We start from the raw sequence: 23,256 nt of genomic DNA on the forward strand, positions 1-23,256 counted from the left end.
TGAGATGTGAGTTTTAAGTTCTGAAGCTAGAATGCAAGTATAAATTACAAATAAATGAATAGCTATGATAGCTATCATGCCTCAATAACCAAAAATACCACATACCTTATTCAAAACCTTTCTGTATGTCTCCTAGCTGAATTTATGCGACCATGAATCTGATACAAAACAGACCATATTCTTCTACAGCATGCTTATGTTTCTGCTTTCCACTCCCTTAAACCAAGTTCTCTTGGCAACCCCAACCCTGTGACCCCCAACTCAGCTCACCACCAGATGGCATTGTATAAACACACCAACTGCTGAGAAGAGATAAACACAGCAAAACCCAAGTGTGACTAGCAGATTCACCTATAAGTCAACAACAGTTGCGTCCTTCCATACTGACAATTCTAATCGAATGCATTCATTCATTCATTCATTCATTCATTCATTCATTCATTCATTCATTCATGTTAAAGTAATCCTTAAAAATTAAGCACAGGGTGTGGGAAGGATGAGGGGCATTGTTCAAGGGATTCAGTTTCTGTTGTACCAGATGAATAAGCTCTGGGAAGCTACTGTATAGCATAGTGACTGTAGTTAATAACATACTGAATACTGGATACATCCTGAAAAATACAGAAAAAAGAGATGTGCTAAGAGGAAACCCTGAAAGTTCTTATAACAGGATAAATATGTAAGGTTACTGAATTACGGATAGCTTGATTTTATCACTTAACCATATTTAGGGGATTTGAAGCATACTATCTCAGCAGTAAGGGCTCTGATCTGCATGCACAAGGCCCTGGATCCCAACTACTACTACAAAACAAAGAATACGTTATCACACTGTACGTCATAAACATAAACAAGTTCACCTTAAGAAGGTATGAGAGGGAAATTAAACATGAAATTCTCAGAATTGACATAAAGATTAAATAAGACCCCAAAGGTAAAAGCAAAACAACAAAACCAGCTTGGAAATAGTAGGAACCCTCCTGGCAATGATGCCTTCTAAAACCTAGAGCGGTAGGTGATGTTCTTTAAAATCCATGCGTTTCTAATTCATATGCATTTACTAGAAATTGCTTACAATCCATTAAAAGCAAGGGCAATCCTAGGATGAACTTACTCATATAGTATTTTGTAAAACTTTCCTTAAAAAGAAAACTAGAAGTTCACTGTTGATAACACTTGTATTCTGTAAGACAGAAAACATTAGTGAACAAAGGACACTAATATGAAATGACATTAATTCAAAATTAGGCTTTCTTAATAAGTATTGCTATTTGGGTAATCGGTTTTGTTAAGTATGTTTTATATTTATACCTGTTATATGGAAAATGTACAGTTGCCTTTTTCTACTGCTGATATCAAATTCCAAGAAGGCTGGCTTTCCTTCAAATCATTTTAAGGGTACAGTCCATCATAAAGGGGAAGGCATGACAGCAGGAGTCTAGGCAGCTGAGCACATTGCATCCAGTCAGTATGCAGAGGCAGACTGAAGTCTATGCTCAGCCAGCTTGCTTCTTTTTATTGAGCTCAGGATTCTAGTTGGTGGAGTGGTACTGCCCATCCCAACCTACCTAGACAATAACTCACAGATGTGACCAGAGATTTGTTTCTATGGTGACTCTAAATCCCATCAACTTATCAGTTAACTATCACATGTATGTATGAGTATCTGTATACAGAAAATCTCACTCCCTTACAGATTTCACAAAGCAAAACCACTGATCCACAGGTCTATGGTTCTATGGCTGGAGCTGTTGCCTGTTTGACAGTTTGATTTTTCAGCACTTAACAGTACCCTAGCACAATACAAATGTTCTAGGAACACAGGTTAGTTAAGTACTCTAAATATTATGAGGATACATTTGACTCTGAGGATACTTTGCAGAGGATCACAGTTTAGTTCTTGGCACCGATGTTGGCTCACAACCACCTACAACTCCAGTTCCAGGGGATCCAACACTTTCTTCTGGCCACAACAACCTAGCACACACATAATACACACACATATATATGTATGGGCAAACACTCATACACATAAAATTTTTAAAAATCATTTAAAGATTTAAGAGAAATAGTTATTCAAATAAGTTATTCAAATACAGTTTCTATACATACTATAGAAACTGATGGTATTAGAAAGTAGAAAATGACCCACAGTCTTGGAGGAGGACAAAAAACAAATAAATTATGTATTTTGAGCCTCGTAGCTCCCTGCCCTACTCTCACCACCCTCCAAAAGCAAACAGAGCTCTGAAATCATTTTTACAAAATGAATACAGCAGTCTTTTCGTCGTTTTTGTTGATCTTCTGATTGTAGAATAGTTACATAATCATTCTCTCACACATACTTTCTCAACTATAAAAAAAATCTCAGATATCATAAGGCATGGAATTTGCTCATAGGAATATCTAGCAATTAGTAAATAATTTTGGTTCCCTTAGAATTGGAACCTGAATGATTATTAGAAAAATATCTCTATTAAAGCCTAAATATCTATCAAGCATTAAAAGTATTAAAATTCCTCAACTCATGCTGAAGTTTAGCTCAGCCATCCTCTATATAGTCTTCCTATTTTAATTACTATCATTCCACTAACATTCCAAAAGAGCATTTAGGAAACTTGAAAATTTGCCAAGAAACATGAACACATAAGACCCTAAAGATAACATACAGAACTGATCTATGTGTCAAAATCTAGTTTTCAAAAAAATTTATTATAGTTATGTACTTGGGGGTAAAGAAACACTGTGTCAGAGAGAGAGAGAGAGAGAAAGAATGAGAATGTGTGTGTTGTATGTAGGTCAGAGGACAGCCTGCAGGAATTGGTTCTCTCCTTCCACAATGTGTGTTCAACCTCAGGTGGTCAGGCTTGGTTGCAAGCACTTTTACCTGCTGCTGCTAAGCTATCTCATCAGCCCCCAAATAGCCTCGTTTTAATCGCTAAAGAACTAAATTTCAATTTTCAATTCCAGGGCAATACTTTCTTTCAATAATCTAGTTAAATCAAATTTCTCCAGTAATATAGATTGGTTATCTTATGTATTTTATTGCTAAGTAGTTTTTCTTTAAAAAACAAGAAGAAATGGAATTATATTTTATCACAATCAACCACCTATAGTATGCATGTTGTCCAAACTGAAAGCTATAATCCATTATTACAGGTCAGGAAATCAATTTAGTAAATAGCAACTGGAACTACTTTCTGTGGGAAAGCAGCAAACCTCATAGGGCCTAGCAAAGCACGCATTACAGGCTGAGTACTCCTTATTCACGTGCTCAGAACCAGAAGTCTTTTTTCCTCCACTTTGGAATATCATAGGCACACATAAGATATTTTGGGTATGTGATTCAAATCTAAATACCAGCCTCATTTAGGCACACACTTTATACAGAGGCTGAAATGATGGTAGTCTCATACAACATTGTCAGTGTGCCAGTGTTTTAACAGTGACAAGTCACATGAAATTTGGTGTGGATTTCCTACTTGGAGCATTGAGCTGGCCCTCAATGTTTCTGATTTTAAGTATTTCAGATGCCTGCAGCACTATAGAAATACTACAAGAGTATTTCAAAGACAAACGTTAAGTGTTTATGGAACTTGAAATTCTCACTCCACCACTCACTAGCAGATCTCTTCACTGCTGAGCCTTCATTGTCTGTAGGGGGACAATAGTGGTTTTCTAGTCAAAACGAAGTAAATAAATGCTGCCTGTAAATTCCACAATACTTTTGATACAATGATACCAGGACAGTAGTGCCCCCAGATCTAGACCAAAATGTTCCCAGCAGAGGTGTATGGTAATGGTCCCTTGTCTCTCTCCCTCTCTCACTTAGGCTTATGCATGAGAACTGCTATGAGAACTGCTTCGGCTAAGTGGTACAAATATGCAATGACTGTGGCAATGACCTCTACTTCTGTGAGGTCTCACAGTCTTACTCAGTCAATTTCCAACCGCCTCATGAGCACAGTGACCACTTTGTCCTGTGGTCAGTGGATAAGAGGCCTGAGAAACTACCTGCTCAGTATCATGAGGAAAGCATACAGCTATTCATCACCTCATCAGGGTTTTCAATTAACGACAAAACAACAAACAACAACTCACTCTTTTTCTACTTTACAAAAATAACTCATGTAACCCTGAGCTGAAAACTCATCAGCCACTCTCCTTAGTTAGGGCACTAACATTCAAACAATCTTCCTATCCCATTACAAATTAGCTGAAGCAAAAACATATTTCAATGTTTTTGATTATTTGCCCCCCCCCCCCGTGACAGCAGTCATCATGAACATTAGGCAAGCACTGTACCACATGGCTGCATCCTTAACACTTTTCATATTTTTCACTTTGAGGCAGGTCACTAAGTTGCCAGTGCTAACCTAACCTGTGATCTTCCTGCCTTGGCTTGCTGAGTAGCCAAGGTTATAGATCTTCACACCAGACCCAACTTGGAATTCTACCAAGTTTGTTTTGAAGTTACCCCAAGAAAAGAGGTCAAGTTGTACATCCCAACCCCTTTCTGGTGAGCTACTCAAGAGTAATTCTGGAAGCACCCAAGAGTTCACTGTAAGTTTGATATTACCTCTTGCTGCCACCCTTGTTCTGGGCATGTGGTCAATGCAACATTTACAAAAAGCCGTCATGTCCTTGTATGTGTGCAAGCTAGAAGAAGCCAACCTTCAGTGCCTCTCAGATGCCACCAACCCACTTTGGGTTTTGTTTTGGTTTTGACACAGGGTCTCCCACATCCTACAATACCAACTTCCCCTTAGAAGATGGTTTTCAAAAAGACTAGTCTCTGGTATTTTGTGTATGCTGCAGATTTTTTCTTGAACTGCCTTCTCCCAATCAAGATTCATGGCTTTCTTTTCAATTACAAAATCTTTACAACTTGCAAAACTTGCTTTTATCTGTCAAATATAAGAGTGGTTAATTAGGGTTTCCAGCCTTTGTCTTCATAACTGGACCAGGCTGATCTCACATCCTGGGCTCCAATGATCCTCCCACCTTAAGCCTTTCAGAAGCTGGGACGGCAGTTACTGTTGAGAGACAGGAGAAACACACTAGCAGCTCATCTGTAGTAACTCATGTCTGGCCCTAGATTCAATCCCCGGTACCAAAAACCAAACTAAAGAACCCTGACATCTGTATTTAGAGAAGCATAAAGAGTACCTGCCACATGAAGGTATGTTCTTACAGCATATGTTCTTACAGTGGTGATACACTGAGCCACACGCTGTCTTTACTGCTGCACTCTAGTACGGCCTCAAAAACAACCATGCTGATGACTGAGACTAACGACACAGACCTACAGTTTCAGCTAAGGAAACCAGGGAAACTTTCCCAAATCCCAGGCTTCACTTACTTGGGTATTGCTCAAGAATGGCTTTTCAAGCTTATATTTAAGTAGCTTATTTAAAAACAAACAAACATTATTCGTGTTTCTCATTTTTATAAAGATAAAAACATTAAAACTACAAAAATCCAGATTTTTCCCACAGTTTTGTGTGTGTGTGTGTATGTTTATCTTTTAGCAGCACTGAGATTAGACACAAAGGCTGGTGAGAGAGCCCAGTAGATGAAGGCATTTGCCTCATTACCTTAGATTTTGAAGTCCGTATGGTAGAAGGAGAAAACCAACTCCTCAAAGTTGCCCTCTGACTTTTGCATGTGTGCTATGCCCTTGTACACACACACAAGGAAATCTTTTTTTTTTTTAATTCTGAAAAAGCAGTTAACAAGCAGAATGAGTCTATTCATTATAAAACATTAGAATAAAAAAAAAACAAATCAAAACTTTGAAATAGCCAAAGTGATCCCATATTTTAAAAACAAAAGGACTGGAAGATGGCTCAGCAGTTAAGAGCACTTGTTAACTCTTCCAGAGGACCCAAGTTTGGTCCCCAGCACCTACATGGTGGCTCACAAACAGCTGTTAACTCCAGTTTCAGGGGATGTGACACCCTCTCCTGGCCTCCTCCAACACCAAGCATGTAGGAGGTACACATATATTGTCTTAGTCACTGTTCTATTGTGAAAAGACACCATGACCAAGGCAACTCTTACATTTAGCTGGGGGCTTGCTTAGTTTCAGAGGTCCATTATCATAATGGCAGGGAGCATGGCATGGTGCTGGAGTACTGAGAGCTACATCTGGTAGCAGAAAGCCACCTGTAGTGGTCTTTTTTAAAACTTCTCCTTTATTTGGGATGTTTAGGCCTTTACCTGCCTCCCACCAAGCCCTCAACCTTGAGAAGGAGAGAGAAAAGGTTAATGGGTAGAGGGGGCCCAGACCTCTTTACTTCTCCTGGTTGGTTAGAGTCATGGGGTTCTTTTAGGGCTCTTTCCCAATCTCCACCAACCGCTAGCAGTCTCCTCTACGATACACTGCTGCATCCTAAAGCATTTCCCTCCGTCTGTCTGCTCCCAACTGCTACACTGCCTCTGGTCTCTCTAAACTCCACACCACATGCCAACACTGAACAACACCAGCTGGCAAAGGTCACACTCTGAACGTGACAATTAATGAGTGTGGACAAATTATAGCCCAACTAAAGACCCATACTTGGGATTAAAACAAAAACATATTTACATAACACACAAACCGAAACTTCCATTAAACATCCTGATCCACTAAGGGTTACGTGTAAATGGGGAAGGGGTACCTAGACTTTTGAAACCTCAAAGCCCACCCCCAGTGCAGACACACTTCCTCCAACAAGGCTGTAACTCCCAATACTTTTCAAATAGTACCACACCCTTACGACTGCGCATTCAAATATATGATACTATGGCGGGCATTCTTATTCAAACTACACAGACAAAACACTCATATACATTTACCAAAAAAAAAGAAAAAACAAACAAACAAAAATCTCTGTACAAGGTAAAGTCAATTATACCCAAAACATATACAAAGATACCACTGTAGAGCTAACAGGTAAAATTCCTCCACCAGCTATCAGTCTTCAACATCCCTTCACCCTCGCTTCTTTCTGTATCCTTTGGGGGCCTGGTAGTAGAGACCTACCTCTCTCTACGTACTTTTCTGAGGTGGTCTTTCATCACATATCAAATAGGAAGCACTTAAGCTGAACTTCAGTAACTATATAATTAGCATCATACGGTTCTGTAACACATGTCAAAATCTAGTTTCCAACAGGAGAGCGAAGATGGACTTCTTCCAATATATGGAATTTATAAGATGGAGAGAGCTAAGGGGCAGCAAGTCAAAAAGCATGTATTCAGCAATCCTTCTGCATGAACTTATGCTGAACACCAGTATTCCTGTAACATTAACTTGTGTTTTATTTAATCCTTAAGATGGAGAAGTCCACCATTCTATACTGTCTTCCATCTTTCCCAAACATGAGCTCTGAACCCACTCCTAGGATTCTATGTGGGACTGAGGAGTACATTTCATGGCTTATCAAGCTCATGTTCTTGCAAGGTCCCAAACCTTTTCTTCCAGTCTGATCCAAGAAGGCCTCTTCTCTATCCCCAAAAAGGAAGGTCTAAGTTCTCTTGCCTTTTCTCCACTTTGTGAGTTTAAGATGCATATCAGGCACAGCTAACTATTTTAGCGAGTATATAATTAGTGTATTCTGTGTAGCAGAGACATTTCCCCCTTGATGTCCCATGGCAGTTTCTGTGCATTTTATGCATACATTTCTGTGTACCTATCTTCTACTAATTTTCACAGTATTTCTAATTTAGAGGATCTTTCATAGACAACTGATTAAAAAAAAAAAAAAAACTTTCCGTTTTCCCAGCTATTTTTAGTAAGTTTTATTACTATACATAAAGGCATTACAGTTTAAACATTTAACTTAAAATGTACCTCCTATTATTAGGAATTATAAACTAAGCAAAACAGGATGGGAAGTTCAATTATCACCTAAGGAAAGAAAAAGTCAGCTGCCCAGATGGCTCAACAGGGAAAGGCACCTGCCTCAAGGCCTGGTAACCTGAATTTGATCCCAAGAACCCACATGGTAGAAGAAGAGAACTGAGTGCTACAAGTCTGTCCTCTGACCTCCACAACTGTGTGATAATGTGGTATGCCTGTGTACACAACTGTACACACACACTTTTAGAGGAAAAGAAAGGAAACCTCCACTATGAAGGCTACTTTAAATAAACAATAAAATATCAAAACATTGTGCTTCATGAGATTAAGACAGTTTAATGGCAGGGATCTGAAGTATGTGAAGGAATACATATACAAGAATGAATGAAAACAGAAGACTAAGGAGAATCTGACCATTGGAATTAGGCTACCAAGTCAGACATTTAACCCTACCCATTACCACATGGAGAGGAGGGGCAGGTAAATCAAATATCAAGTAACTCTGTACCGAATACGCAGCAGTCTTTCTTGGCAGTGATTCTTATATTACTATTTTCTTAGAATTTATGCTTTTGAAAATTATCGGCGCTGAGAATGTAGCTCAGTGCTGGAGGACTTGCCTAGCATACAAAGCGTCTGAGGCTCCCCTGCGTTCCATTCCCAGCAGCGTGGCCCAAAAACATTTCCAAAGAACCAATCCACCATATTGTATTTTCAGTTGTCTATCTATAAATACATGTGCAGTATAGAAAAACTGGCATATATACATATACATATATTATACATATACATATACATATATATATACATATATATATATGTATATATATATATATATAAAACTAAACCAAATGACTTCTTAAAGATAATCATTACTAACATGTAGTTATTTTTCAAACTGCGTACATTCACATGTTAAAAAACTTTTTATAGGGGCTGGAGAGATGGTTCAGCGGTTAAGAGCACTGTATGCTCTTCCATAGGACTCAGGTTTAGTTCCCAGCACCCACATGGCAGCTCACAACTGTTTGTAACTCCAATTCTAAGGGATCTGAAACCCTCAAGCACAATAAGGCATTACATCATATATGACATTGGGAGAAAATCATTAATATATTAATCACTTTTTATACTGTTAACAGCAAGATAGATATTTCAAATTATACATCATTTTGAAAGTTTTTATTACACATTTGCTCTTGGAAAAATTATACTTAGTTGGGGCTGAAGAGATGGCTCAGCATTTAAGAGTATTTCCCAAGGACCCAGGTTTAGTTCCCTCCATCACCAACATGGTGGCCTGTAACTCCAATTACAGGGATCAGATGGTCTCTTCCAGCCTCTGTGGTCATCAGGTCTCTGAGCACTAGGCTCACATATGGTATACATATATGTGCATATAAACACCCACACACACAAAAAAATAAAATCTTTTAAAAAATTATATTTACTTATATTCTTTCTAGCAATGAGTAGGCAATACTTCTCCATCTTCAACAAAAGTGGCTTATTTTAAAACATTAATTTCCAGTTCTGGGAATACTGCTAGAGAAGCTGAAGATTTTTCATGTTTCCTACTTCAGTTCGCCCACCTTCATAGTAAACCAAATTTGCTTATAAAAACATCTTCTTAGCAGCCCCTGTGGTGACACATGACTGTAATCCCAGCACTCAGGGAGGCAGAAGCAGGAGGATTTGTAGACAGCTTGGTCTACAAAGCAAGTCTAGGACAGCTAAGGCTACACAGAGAAACCCTGTCTCAAAAAAACAAACAAACAAACCAAAAAAAAAAAAAACCAAAGAAATTTTTTCCTTAGTTTGTCATTTGCCTTTTACTCTGTTTAAAAGATTTTTATCATAGGGAAGTTTTATAATTCTGAAGTAATTGGCACATCTTTAAAATCTATGTTTTTGATATTATCCTTAAGTTGCTCCACACAGACTTGAAACTGTTTTTTTAAAGCACACAAACTCACCTAAAATCACTACCATTTGACAATTTCAATTACTTACACCAGAGCATATTTTATACATACTTAAACTGGCATTGTTTTCTAAAGTATTTTCTGACACAGGCCTTTTAAAAATTTGGCATATTAAATGATTTTAAGACTTTTTGCAAGACCAATGAATCATAACATCCCCCATTTAACAATAGCTCCAAAGTTCTAAAACTGTTCATGCATACACCATCACTGTCTAAGTACTCTCCAGTGTTTTCTGAAGGACCAGGAAAAATAAACTCATTCTTGGGAGCCAACTATAGTTACATATGATGCATTCTGTTGTAATGACAGGACATCATCAATGCTTAAAGGCGCTTTGCTTTCACTCTAGTCTCTGCTAATCTAACTTCTTCATTTACATCACACTTTCAGGCTGAGCCCTTGGTTAAAAGTTCAAGCTCTAGAATCACCATTTTGCTCTATCCTCCTACCTGGAGCTTTACTGACTTCATAGCCTTGACAGAAACTACACAAAGCCCCAAACCTATTTTCTACAAGGAGGTAAATGTCAGTATTTACACCTCAGAAGGCTTTCGTAAAGAGTTGAAGCAGGAGGATGTACACGAATGTGGACATGAGCATTGTGCTTGGTAGGTACTAGGGTCAGATTTGCTCCACCCTGCCCCAAAGGTAAAGGTCAGTCTAGTAGAAGAAACCATGTCATCAGAAGGTTAAGCACTGAGATAGTCCATAAACAGGATATCATGAAGACCTAGGAAAACGTCCTAGCAAGGATGGCAGGGCCCAGCTTTCCTGAGATGGAGATGCCTGAACTGTCAAGTGGTTAGAAGAAAATAAAGAGACATGATGTTAACCCAGAACAGAACAGAATGCAATCAAACTGAAGCATGAGTGGAAGCCAGAGAGCAGAATCTTTCTTCTATCTAGTTTTCCCACGAGAAAAATTAAATACTATCAAACTTGGGCTTTTTGTAACTCTGGTGGTAAAACATGAATGGTATGTTATGTTCAATAAGGTAGTTCTCCAATGTCTCACTGCCTGTGTTACAAAGTTATGACATTCCCATGAAATCCACATATTTTAAGGACTTAAAGAAAATTTTGATGGTATCACTTAAAAACCACCTTAGGAGCTTGCTGCCAAGTCTAAAGAATTGAGTTGAATCCCTGGGATCCACAACAGACTACTTAAGTTTGTCTTCTAGCTTCCAGGTCTGTGCTGTGATGCACATGCAAGCGTGCATGCATACACTCTTTTTTTTAAAAAAAAAAAAAGATGAATTTAGGACAGTCTCTTAAAATAGATGGTTAAACAGCTTTTTCTCCAGACTTACCTAAAAGATAAGTTCAAAACAAAACCACTGATCCTCAAAGACAACTTATCCCATGACTTCACTGGTAAGGGTAGAAAGACTATGCTTTCGGAAGTTTGAAGTGCTCAAACTGCAAGGAATTCATAACTTTGGGGGCGCTAACAAGTTAAATCTGACGAACACCAAGTAACTATTGCTTGATTTAAAGTTTGTTCATTTTAACTTAATTTTCCATGCTGAAATGAAGGTGTGCTATCCTCCCACAGAAACTTTTGGTACAATGCGGCTGGCCTATCTTTCTAGTAGGGAACTACTTTAAACACTAACCTGCTTTACTTCAAAGGCAAAGGAGTAAACAATCTTCTTTCAAAAACAAAACAAAACAAAAACAAAACTAACACAAAAAGTCTAAATACCGAGTCTGTAAACGAGAATAACTAATTTTACAAACTTCATTTCCACAACTAAAGGAACCCTCAGCATTTTTTTCCCTAGGACATAGTAACTAGTTATGGGGTGGAGGGAGAGACACAAGAAAGATGCACTGAGAGAAGCATGCAGCACAGCAATAAACTTGCACTCTTAACAAGCTCAACAGCAGCACTGACTGTTCTCTGCAGCCACAATTAGGAGGAGCAGGAAAACCCCCAAAATTAATTTAGAGTTAGTCCAAAACTTCACTCAAGGTACCATCAAGATCACATTCTATGTTGTTATCTGCGGGATACAAAGTAAAGGACTTACTCCCTGTCTTCAATGACTTACTTCATAGTCAGATATAAGGGAAATAAGCCTGCACTGACAAAATTAAGTAGAGCAAGAAGGTGGAGTTCCCTAGAACAACAGAGTCTATGTAGTATCTAAAGCCACCTGGCCAAATTAGCTCACACTTCAGATGTGACATACTAGGAATTTGGGCCACACCTACCATGGCCTGACCATAAGGCTCAAAAAAAAAAAAAAAAAAAAACTTACACGCTGATGAAACATCCTAGCATATCTAAAGCTGGCTTTTTGGCAAAATAGTTTTTAAAGATGATGCCAAGGGGGGAGGGTAAGGTTAACATTTTCTGAAAGCACTTCAGCCTTTCCTCCCAGGCTTAGTAAGTGCTCCCCCAAAACCTCCAAAAAAGGGCATAATAGAAGATAAAGCAAGCCAGTCTTGCGTTTGCATACTCAGAATTTAAAATAAGATATCTGTTTCAACTTACTATGGGATGCAACAAATACAAGTTTTAGGGGGGGAAAAATTCCAACATCTTGAAACCTTTCCAAACAAAGAAAAACCTCATATCCCGATTTTCCTCAACTACACTCGCTTTTTCGGTGTGTTAGGTTTAGGTCCTAGAAACTTAAAGAACAAAAGAACTTAGTTCCTCTTCTGTCACCCCAGTGCCTTTCTAAAGCAGCGATCTTTTACTCCGTTCTTAGCTTTTGGCTGTATTAATGCTACTCTAGCAAAGAGCAAGTACACACAGAGAACCACCCAAACCACTTGAACAACTTGACTGCATTTCTGTATGCGTGCCCTCACCACAGACCCCCAACGACTGCGAGCCAACTACGAGCACCAACAGTGACCTCGTCGGAAAGGGGAATCCTCTTTTTGGCAGACCTGGCTCCCTTAACTTCGGAGACGAGGCTCAAGGAATAAGTGTGTAAGCGTCCCTCGCTTTCTTAATTATCGCCAGGGTCACCAGAGTGCACAGGTGACAGGAAGAAGGGGCTTCCAGGGCCACGCGGGGTTTGAGAACGGAGGCGCTCGAGCCCCGGGCCACGGGCTCCCGGTTACCTTTGGGGTCAGAGCGCGCGTTCCCGCCGGGCCCGGGGGCGCGCCGAGGTCGCCGGCTGGGCCCAGCCCGGCTGAAGAGAGCTGGCGGACACCCCGGGGCTCCGTTCGTTTGGAAAAGCACACCGCATGCCCCCGCGCCTGCCCGGCCACGCTCCCCGAGAGAATGGAGCCCGGGGCGCCGCTGTTACCCAATAATCATGCCCCGCACCGTCGCAACAATGCGTGCCCCGGGCAGCCCGAGAGCACGAGTCCCGCGGCCCGGAGCCGCGCCGGCCCAGCGGAACCCGCAGGGCCGAGGGGAAGGGAGGGGTGGCGCGCGAGGCGCGGAGGCCGGCGCCACAGGCCGCGGCGAGGCCGGCTTTTTCCCAGTGCGTAGCCCGGGCCTGGCCCCGCGAGTCCTGGCCCAGGCCGAGCCCGCTCGGCCCGGTGACTCAGGCCGGGCCCGCCGGCTCCGCTCCGCCCTCGGCGTCCTACGCCCACGACTTCTCCGGCCCGGCCGCCATTCCGCCGAGCAGCGGCGCGGCGCCTCAGGCCTCGCCGGCAGCCCGGGCTCGGGCGCCGCGGCCCTAGTCACTGCGACGCCGCGGCTCGGCCGGGGCCTGCGCCGCCTCCCGCCGCCGCAGGCCCGAGCCGCTACTCACCCGCATCTCCGGGCGCCCCCCGACGCTCGGGCGACGGCGTGGGGTGCTCGCGGGGCCCGCCGAGCTCTGGCCGCGTCCCTCAGCGCCCGGGCTGCCCCGCCTGGAGCTGCGTGCGACACGGCGCCCGCTCCTCCTCCTCCTCCCCTGCCCGCCTGCCGGCCCTCCTCCTCCTCCTCCCGCCGCCGCCGCCGCCGCCGCCTGCACCACGCAACCTCCGCCCTCTCGCCGTCCCTCGCCGCTCCCCGCCCTCCCGGCTTCACCGGCTCTGGCGACCGCGGGGCCCAGCCGTGGGGGAGGAAGGGAGGGCCGGAACGCGCCGCCGTCCGCGTCCGGGGCGGGGGGAAACCGTCCGGGAAACCGTCGCCGCCATCGCCCGGCCGGCGGCGGCGCGGGAGGGGCGCCGAGCCGCCCTCCGCAGGCCCCGGCCGCCCCTCCGGGCCGGCTCCCGCTTTGCGCCGGCGAGTCTACCTGCGAGCCATGGCCTCCGCTTCCCAAACGCCGAGCGGGGGGCTGTGCCGGATCCTCCGCCAGGTTTTCCCGCCGCCCTCGCGTCGGGGCGGCCTCGCCGGTCCCGGCTTCCCGCCACTTCGGACTTGTCGTGGGGGCTGAGCCGAGCTTGCGGGGCTCCGGCCTCTGAGGAAACTTCCGGAAGCGGCGGTGGGAGCAGGGCCTCGGCCTCCCCTGCCCATCTCCTGCGCGCACGTCCCGGGAGCTGACGCGGGGCCCCGACTGCCCCGGGCCGGGCGTCTCGGGTCCCGGAGTTGAGGGCGGCAATGGTATCCCCGACCGCCGGATGACAAAGTCAAACGGGCAGGCGGCCCCCAGCTCGGCGCAGACTCCGGAGAAACGTGCGGCCGCTTCTCCGACCCCCTTCCTACCTGCAGGCCTTGGAGATCCCTGCGGAAAGCTCCCGCCCGGCCGCAGGCCCACGTGTTGTGTGTCTCCCTCTTTAATACTTTTCTCCCTTCCCTCGGCAGTTCCTTTTCACTTTTAGTCTCCGGAAGGTTCAGTCCTGGAGGCTTGGAGTTTGCGATCCCAGCCTGTGATGGCATTAAATTGTATTGATTTTACTTTTAGGAAAAACAACAACAACAACAAAATCTCCCTCGTTGGAAATCAGCTGCCATCGTCTTGTGTTCGTAATAATTCAGTTATAAATTTGGCAGCACCCTAGCCACAGGTGAGAGGCTGGAGGAAGAGTGGGTTTACCCTCCCATCTAGTTGTTGGAGGCAGCTGTTCTGATATCCTGGCTTAGATCTGCCTTTAAATTCCTTGACGGAGCAAGGAAAGATCTTCAGTTAGCACATCATCTGGACAAAAGATGTATTTGCTGTAACTTCCTGTTTTCACCAAACTAGAACACAGAGATTCTGTGTTCAGATCAGAAATCCTCAGCAGTTGTGACAGTCCCAAGTCTACAGTTTGAGTCACCTTCTTCTCAAAAAGACCGTCTCTCTGCTGGATAGCCCAGAGGCTCTCCACCTGTGAGTCGCGACACCTTTGACAGACTTCTTTCTCCACAAATATTTACATTATGATTCATAACAGCAAAATTACAGTTATGAAGTACACACAAATAATTTTTTGGTTGGGGTCACCACAACATAGACCCACTATTAAAGGGTCGCAGCATTAGGAAGGTTGAGACCCACTGGTTAAGTCCCTTCTATTGAACCGTAGCTTTTGTCAACATCTATTATTTTAGAAGTGTTTGTATATGTACATCCCAAATTATGTTATCCTTACATTTGTCTAGGAAAAGGATTTTTTGATTTCTTGTTTTATACCTTAACAGCTCAACTCAGTCAAAAGAAACTTGAGTAACTTTTTTGTAGACACATGGTAGGGTGGAGGTAAAAAAGTGGAAGGTTTGTCCCTTATATATGTTGGCTTTCCTTTTAAACTGCATTCCTTTTTTTCTGTGATTTTCCACCTCTAGATATGAGTTGTGTGTGTCAAGTTTGAGGGTTTTCTCCAACCAGTTTTGCCTTAAGTACAAGTTAGACTAGTCTATATGAACCCGCTGCCCTATTCTCACTGTCTCCATTCCTTGTTTTAAAGAGTCTCTTATCTACTGTCAACACTATCGTCTTCATTGGCTGGACTTTGCAACTAGATGGCATCTTTTCTGAGCAGATAACCCTACTTAACAGGACAATTACTACTTAATAGTAAACTTTCCTCCTCAAAGCACCCTTCATCTTCTCTGTCTCAGTAAAACTGATATCTTTCTGGATGAGCCAGTTTGGAAAGATAGTGGCACCAGAATCAAAGGTCAAATCGGTCTCAAAAGCCAAAGTCAATGAGATTAAAATATAGCTTCGTCAATCAGAAAAGGCTCGTTTTAGCTGGTTTTTAAATACCCCATTGCCAGCGTTTCGTGTGCCTTCAGGTGTGCCGTGTGAGCAAGGATTATTTGAGCATTTTGCTGGAGAAACACTGAAGCCTGCCCGCAGCATGTTTACTACTCAGAAGAGCACCAAGTCACTTGAACAGCCGTGGGAATTATTTCTAAGCCGTGGGTAAGGAACTAGCCATCTGTGGAAAGTGAATGAATTCCACAGGTTGCTTCCTGAACTGACTTGGCTTCAGAATTATCCTGAGATATAATTACTGAAGCAGAGGGCGTGGCCATCCTGGGCTATATCGTGAGACCCTGTCTCCCAAAAAGAAAAGAAATGCAGAAAAGGAAAATATTCCAAACCAGTTTGTCCAAGTTTGGATTTTGTGTATTGCCAGTCCTAGGCCTCTTGTTTTCAGACCCAGAAAAATGCTGCTGTAAAATAGTTATTTTGAAATCTGCCATTTTAGGGAGCGCAGCTAATTGTCTTAACGTTGTTAGACTGGATTCATGAAATTTCATTTTCAAGTGATTCAGCCTAGTCTCTATCAGAAAGTATTCTGAGTTTCAGAACAGTGTTCTAAAATCCCTTCATTCAGGACACTATGACCCTCTGTACTTCAATCACTGCTATATCCATATTTAACTTAGATGCCATTCTCCTGTGGTTTTCTTGTATCTGCTTCATTGGAATAGTAATCATCTTCATTCAGAGTCTACTGGTGAGTGTTAATCTTTTTGTGTGTGTGTGTGTGTGTGTGTGTGTGTGTGTGTGTGTGTGTGTTAGTGTTAATCTTATCCAACAAACAAGCAAACAAAAAACAACCCTCATAGAAACATGGGAAGTAATGTTTGATCAGGTATCAAGGTACTGTATTGAAAGAGTAGTCACCGTAAGGACTGAGCAGAATGCCCTGGGCATAACACAGCAAACAGAACTTGACTACTCTGCAAAAAGAGGGGCTGTGGCTATAATTCAGTTGATATTGGAAATCCTGGTTAGATCCCGAATAAAACCCTGCATGGTATCCCACTCCTATAATCCCAGTACTCAGGAGATGGAGGCAGGAGGATCAGAAGTTCAAAGTCATCCTGGGCCATAGGTTGTGGCCAGTCTGGGCTACATGAGACCCTGCCTAAAAACAAAATAAAACAAACACAACAGAAAAAAAATTATATATATACTCATACCCTCAAAGCCTCAGATTTTTTTTTGCCTTCTAGTGACTCAGTTTAACAGTGAATTTAACTGAGTTTAACAGTGTCTCTTCTGTATGTGATATGATGTGATATAATCTTGCAACTAATTTTTTTAATATTTATGCAGTAGTCTGCCTGCAAATGGGCTTGCACACTAGAAGAGGGCACCAGATCTCATTATAGATGGTTATGAGCCACCATGTGGTTGCTGGGAATTGAACTCAGGACCTATGGAAGACCAGTGCTCATAACCACTTAACCTCTCTCCAGCCCCAACTTACTTAACTTCTATGCCAAACTCCTGCACTTCTGTGATTCCTCTAGCTGATGAGATTTGTTTCCTTTTGTTTTCTTCCACCTCCTTAATCTCAATTCATTATTATTGTTTCATATTCTATTCTCTTATCAAGTGACCTTGTTGGTATCAATTGTCTATACTGACCTGTCACCTCCAATTCTATTTTACATGTACACATGTAGGACTTGTGGTACTTGGATTTTGTACAGTTTAGTGGTTGGCTTTTCTCTAATGTCTATACTCAAATGGCTAGCAATCGCTTATTTATTCATGAAAACTTCATAGGTAAAGTACATAAGACTCAAGTTATATTTCTAGCTCAGCCAAACATTTCACCTAAACATGCTCTATCAGATGCCTAGAGTATTCCATCTTCAGAAAGGAAGAGAAAGTTGGGATGGGGTCAGGCAGCATAGTACAAGCCTGTAATCCTAACACTTGAAATACTCAGGAGTTCAACGCTGCAAGTTCAAAGCCAGCTGGGTCTACCTGATGAGTTTCCAGGTCAGTCTTATGAGATCATGAAACTTTGTCTCCAAAATGCAAAAATGAAACAACTAAAAACAGCAACAACAAACAAAAACAATTCAGGGTGGAAAAGGGTAACATTTTTAGTTTTAAGATGACCTACTTTTGTTTTCACTTTTATCAAAACCTAAAGAAAGAAAAATAAGATGAAATGACCTTGTAATATAATATTAAGGTCCCTGCCAAAGGCTTACAAATGCAGAAGCAAAAGTCTCACCACTTCTTTCAAGCCGTTCTCTCCCATATTCTGCTCTCCAGGCTCCTCTATTTGAATGGTCTTTGTATATCAGAGTCTCAAAGACCATGCATGAATCTTCTCATGCAACCCCTTCTTCATTTTTAACTGTATCATTGGTCTCAGCACCCACCTTGTCATTCAGAGCAGAAGCCTCTGTTTTTCTGCTCTCTTCTTAGTCTTGCCCTCTGAGTGGCAAAGATCAAACCTAAGGCTCTGCACATGCTATCAGCCTACCACTTTTTGTCAACCGCGTCCCCCTCCCCCACATCTCATAGAACATCCTGGCCAGTTCAGACCAGTTTTCACTGGATGGCTTCACGGGCCTCCAGGCAGGTCTTCCTGCTTCGGGTCTGTGCTCCGATCCACCATCCACAGGACCAGCATGTTTTCTGCAGCATAATAATGACTTCTGAGAGAAGCAGGGGCTCTGGTGCTGGGTGGCCCGTGCTGAAGTGTCTCTATCACTACTCATGTTTGACCTTAGAAAGTCGTTTCACCTGACCAAGCCTCAGTCTCCTCGTCTATAAAATGGAAATAGTGCACACTTCGTAGGACAGTGTTAAGTTATAGCAACACATTCACTGTGTCCTGGGATTTTCCGTAAACATTGGATGCATGACCTCTGAGGAACTCCCTCTCCCTGAACTTCTCTGTGAATTGCCAACAGTTTCAGTTTGGAACCACTAATGTCCTATGCATGCACCCATGTAACACTTGTGTAGTACATCACAGATATTCCAAGTCTGAGGATATTGGAGAGAACATTCTAATCATGAGTAATGAAGTATATTTTTCCATGTCATAAGCACATTTAAGCCAGGAAAAACTTGATAGCCCACTGTGGTGGTTTGGGAGAGAGTAGGGGTGTGGCCTTGCTGGAAGTGATTTGGCCATCCCCAAATCACTTGCTTAATTTTGTGCTTGAGGTTAAAATGTAAGTTGTCAGCTGTTTCTGCTGTTACACCCAATTTGAGAGCCCCCAAAAGATCTACAGGAATCGACTCCATTGCAAAACACATGAGGGTCTTTTTATTGCAAATTACAAGCTGCAGGTTTGGCCACAACACCCACAGCCGAAGCGGTGGGAGCTGAGCGCGCCGTGCCCAGGTTAGTTGGGTGATTTAAAGATTCTGGTCTATCCCAGCATGCCCAAGGCAGGGGCGATTCCTGCCTGGCAAGCATCTATTGGTCAAAATGCTACATTTTGGATTGATTGGCTATAGGAAGGCCCCCAGACCATAATGGTCTGGTGTCCCTCCCTAGGGGGATGGGCCAGTTTCCTAGCAACTGTCATCGCTAGTGGGTGGGGAAAGAATGCAGTAAGGCAGTTCTTCCCCTCAGGGCATTACTGGACTTCTCCACCCACCTAGTTCAGGCCTTAATAATAGCTGCTAATTTTTAATCTTTTTGGTCTCTCATTTCCCCCTTTCCCATGATCATTTGAAGACCCAATCTTGGGTCTTCCAGATATGACCCCTTGTATCCTATAGATTACCTTTTTATAATGGGATCTGAATACCATTAGTGTAATGCTCTCAAGCATTTCTTTATGAAAGACATTAAACAATTGAAAATACAAGGCCCAAAGATAAAAATCAAAATGAGTAGAGGTCCCTTCAGGGTAGATACAGGGGTAGTAAGCCAAGGAGAACTATTATCCTTTTTCTATAGGGTTTTTCTAGGCTTTTAGCCCAGTTGCTGCAATATTAGTTTCCATTTCAGCTAAGCAGATGCCCAAGATAATAGCTAATGCCAGGGAGCCCCTTTTGACTTAGCATTTCAGCCTGCTAGGAGGGATTTGGGCGAAGATCCGTCTTCTGGAGCTTCTTCAATGCTGACTGTTGGACCGTAGGCATCAGGGGCTCAGGAGGCTGAAATGCCAGTCAAAGGCTGGGCAATAGGGCAGTCCCAAGCATCTGGTTAGTTGATCCACCCGAAGAGGCAGGGAACAATTATGTCAGTTTCCAGGAAGTCCAGATCTCAGCTTGCAGTCCACAGCTGATCCCGGAACAGAGTTGAACAGGTGAAAATCTGCTGAGACAAATTTAGACTGGAGACAGAAGTTAAAATTTGTCTATTAAATAGGAAAGACCAGGGAAAATCTCATATGAGATCCTTTTGAGTTATGCCAGATCCAGGTCACATCCTGAAACTCATGAAATTTTTGATACACAAAAGGAAATATATATTTTAAAAAAAACTTAAACAATATTCTGAAAGTAACAAGTAAAAAACTGCATCCCACTGAATCAGTATCAACAAACAGTAACCTTTATAAACAACTTAAGTGTGTCCATGCTCTGGAACTCTTTAACACTTTTTCTGTGGGCATAGCTGTTGGTAATTAGCCACGAATGGAGCTTGGCCATTTTTCATACATTCAGCATCTACTTTTAGACCCATCTTCATGTTCACACTGGAAAGTTAGGCAGAAATACATTACTGGCTTTAGTGCTAAACCCAGGATGCTTGGATTTTCCTTTATAAAGTAACTAGAAGGAATAGGTTTAAGATATTGCTGTGTCAAAGTCTACCCCAGAAATGGCAGATATTAAGAATACCATACTAAAAGCTATGACTTTTGGGTCAGATATACACATTAAACAGATGTTTTTAACATGATAAGAAGCACCTTTAAGTCTATCTTTAGAAGCCAACCAAAGGAAATTAAAATCTCAACCTGGTGACTGAATAATAAGCAGTCAGTGCTCCATCAACTTATCAGAACTCTATTGATTAATGCCAAAACTCTGAACTTCTGAAATCTCATAACATAAGCACAACAGTAGCAAAGAGGGGGGGAGAGATCTAAAGTATCTCCCATTTTTAACATGCTTTAAAATATTTTATATCATTATAACTCATTTATATACCTTAAAACATCAACTTAGACTCTCCAATCTTTTTTGCATTTATCAACCCTAAAACATTTTTCAAACCAAATAACACTCTCTGGATTTTTACAACCTAAACTCCTATATCCTCAGACCCTACATAGGCTCCATATTTTTTATCCAGCTAAATATATCTTAAGACACAGACAACTAACATGAATTCTGTGAGCAAGGCAAACCTGTTTTTCTTCTAAATAAGAGATCTAGTACCCAGTAGTTCTAGCTAATGAACTGATCAATGAGCTAACAGTGGATCTAATTGTCTTCTCTCTAGCTGCAAAGCTACAGTAAGCTTAGCATAGCCATCAAGGTGTTCAGAGACCTGAGAAGGATAAATTATAAGCTAAATAAATATACCAATCCATGTGCCAATCAAAATGACAGGGATGACTAGTTAGTCTATCACCTAGGCAGTGTCCCTGGCTTCTGTGTCTCACTCACGGCATCCTGAACAGAGTCAGTCCAGTCAAGTACAGAAGATAAGAGACTGTTTTTGTGGAGAAAGAAATGAGAGAATGGCCTCACCTTGCCCTTAGCAACATGAAACATTATTTGCTACCACAGTCCCCTGTGGCTGTGATGGAGATGGACTCTTATCCCTGGAACTGTAAGTCCTAAATAAACCCTTCCTTCTCTAAGTTGCCTTGTTTGCAGTGCTTTATCACAGCAATAGAAAAGTAACTAATTACTCAACCACCAGTATTTGCTTGTATATTTTAAGGAATGGTTTTACTATTTAAAGAATATACACAGCAAGTTCAGGAAATTTCTGTAGCCATTCATGGTGGTACACACCTGTAATCCCAGCACTTGGGGAGGCGGAGGCAGATGGATCTCTGTGAATTTGAGGCTAGCCTGGTCTACAAAGCAAGTCCAGGACATTTAAGGCTGCACAGAGAAACCATGCCTTAAAAAACCAAAAGCAAATTTAAAAAATAAAAGGAGCCTGAAGATTGGTGTCCTCAATAACCAGAGACCAAGCAAAACAGATAATGGGCAAAATTAAAATTTTCTGTTCTTGGCAATAAAGACACCTCTTTGGAATTTGTAAGTTTTTTTTCTGACCATTTTTAAAGGCAGTACATCTAATGCAGAGTTAGAATCTTGATTACCATCTCTGGCTAGTTATGCTGAGTTAACTCAAACCACCCTTCTACCTTAAGTGCTACATATTATTTTGCTGATAATGTCACAGAAATTTAGGGTCATGTCATTGGCAGGGGTTGATTTCTCTGAGCATGAAGATGCCATCAACCTCAAGTCTGCCTCTGTGCAAATCAACAGTTAAACATTCAAGGGAAACATGGGATAGGAACAAGTACGGTAAATGTTTTCTGTGAATAACCTGATAGGCTGAGCAATAGACAAGAGATAGGTAGAAAGTCAGCAACTCAAAACTTACCTCCTACTTGGTAAACTTTCCCATTCTTCTCTGTCATGTTTCCCCAGCCCCTCTGTGCTAGGTAGTTTTCTCTTTGTGACAAAACATTTGCCAAGAAGCAACTTAAGGGTTTATTTAGTCTTACAGTTCATGGATCTATAGTCCAACATGGTGAGCTTGAGCAGGAGCTTGAGTTGGCTGGTTTTGCATCCACAGCCAGGAAGGAGAGTGGCAAACGTCGGTGCTCAGCTTTGGCCTTCTTTTTATTCAGTATAGAATCTTAGCCCATGGAACAGCACTGTTCATAATCAAAATGCATCTTCTCATCTCATGAGTCTGCTCTAGATATTCCCTCACAGGCATGCCCAGAGGCTAGCTTAATCTAGGTTTTCTCTCACCCGTGTGCCCAGAGGCTTGTCGTGTAGGTGATTCTAAATCCTGTCATGTTGACAACCAATAGTAACCACCACAATTTCTCTAACTATTGTTTTTTCAGTGCTGGTGTTCAAACCCTGGGCCTCGTACATGCTAGGCAAGTGCTCTACTGCTGTGCAACACCCCAACCCTTCACTTTTATTAAAAGATTGGCACTAGGTGATCACCCAGCCATCTGTCCCTAGCTGTTAAAAGATTACTGGCTTAGTTGCCTTGCATTATCTGCTTGAGTAATGCAAAAGGACTTGTGATGATACCAACAGCACTGGAGGGAAATGGAACTGGTGAAAGTTTACTCTGCGTCATAGCTGCTTAGGACCCAACCCTCCTGACCAAATTAGGGAAGTGGATATAGAGAGGATATATAAAACTGTCAAGATG

General features: G+C 42.3%; 1 protein-coding gene across 3 annotated transcripts in view; it reads right to left on the reverse strand.

The window, feature by feature from the left end:
• The window catches only part of Cul1 (cullin 1), a 72,818-nt gene extending 58,195 nt beyond the window's left edge, over window positions 1-14,623 (reverse strand). The window contains exon 1 of one of the 3 annotated variants that reach the window (XM_055598297.1): window positions 14,438-14,623. The gene's annotated coding sequence lies outside the window, so the exon portion shown is untranslated. Of the gene's footprint in view, window positions 1-13,559; window positions 13,708-14,027; window positions 14,137-14,437 lie in introns of those variants that run through there. The other 2 variants (XM_055598298.1, XM_055598296.1) reach the window with 2 other exon arrangements.
• Window positions 14,624-23,256: the final 8,633 nt, after the last annotated feature.

The sequence above is a fragment of the Psammomys obesus genome, unplaced genomic scaffold, assembly GCF_907164565.1.
Source record: "Psammomys obesus unplaced genomic scaffold, mPsaObe1.curated_primary_1811, whole genome shotgun sequence".
Taxonomy (NCBI): domain Eukaryota; kingdom Metazoa; phylum Chordata; class Mammalia; order Rodentia; family Muridae; genus Psammomys; species Psammomys obesus.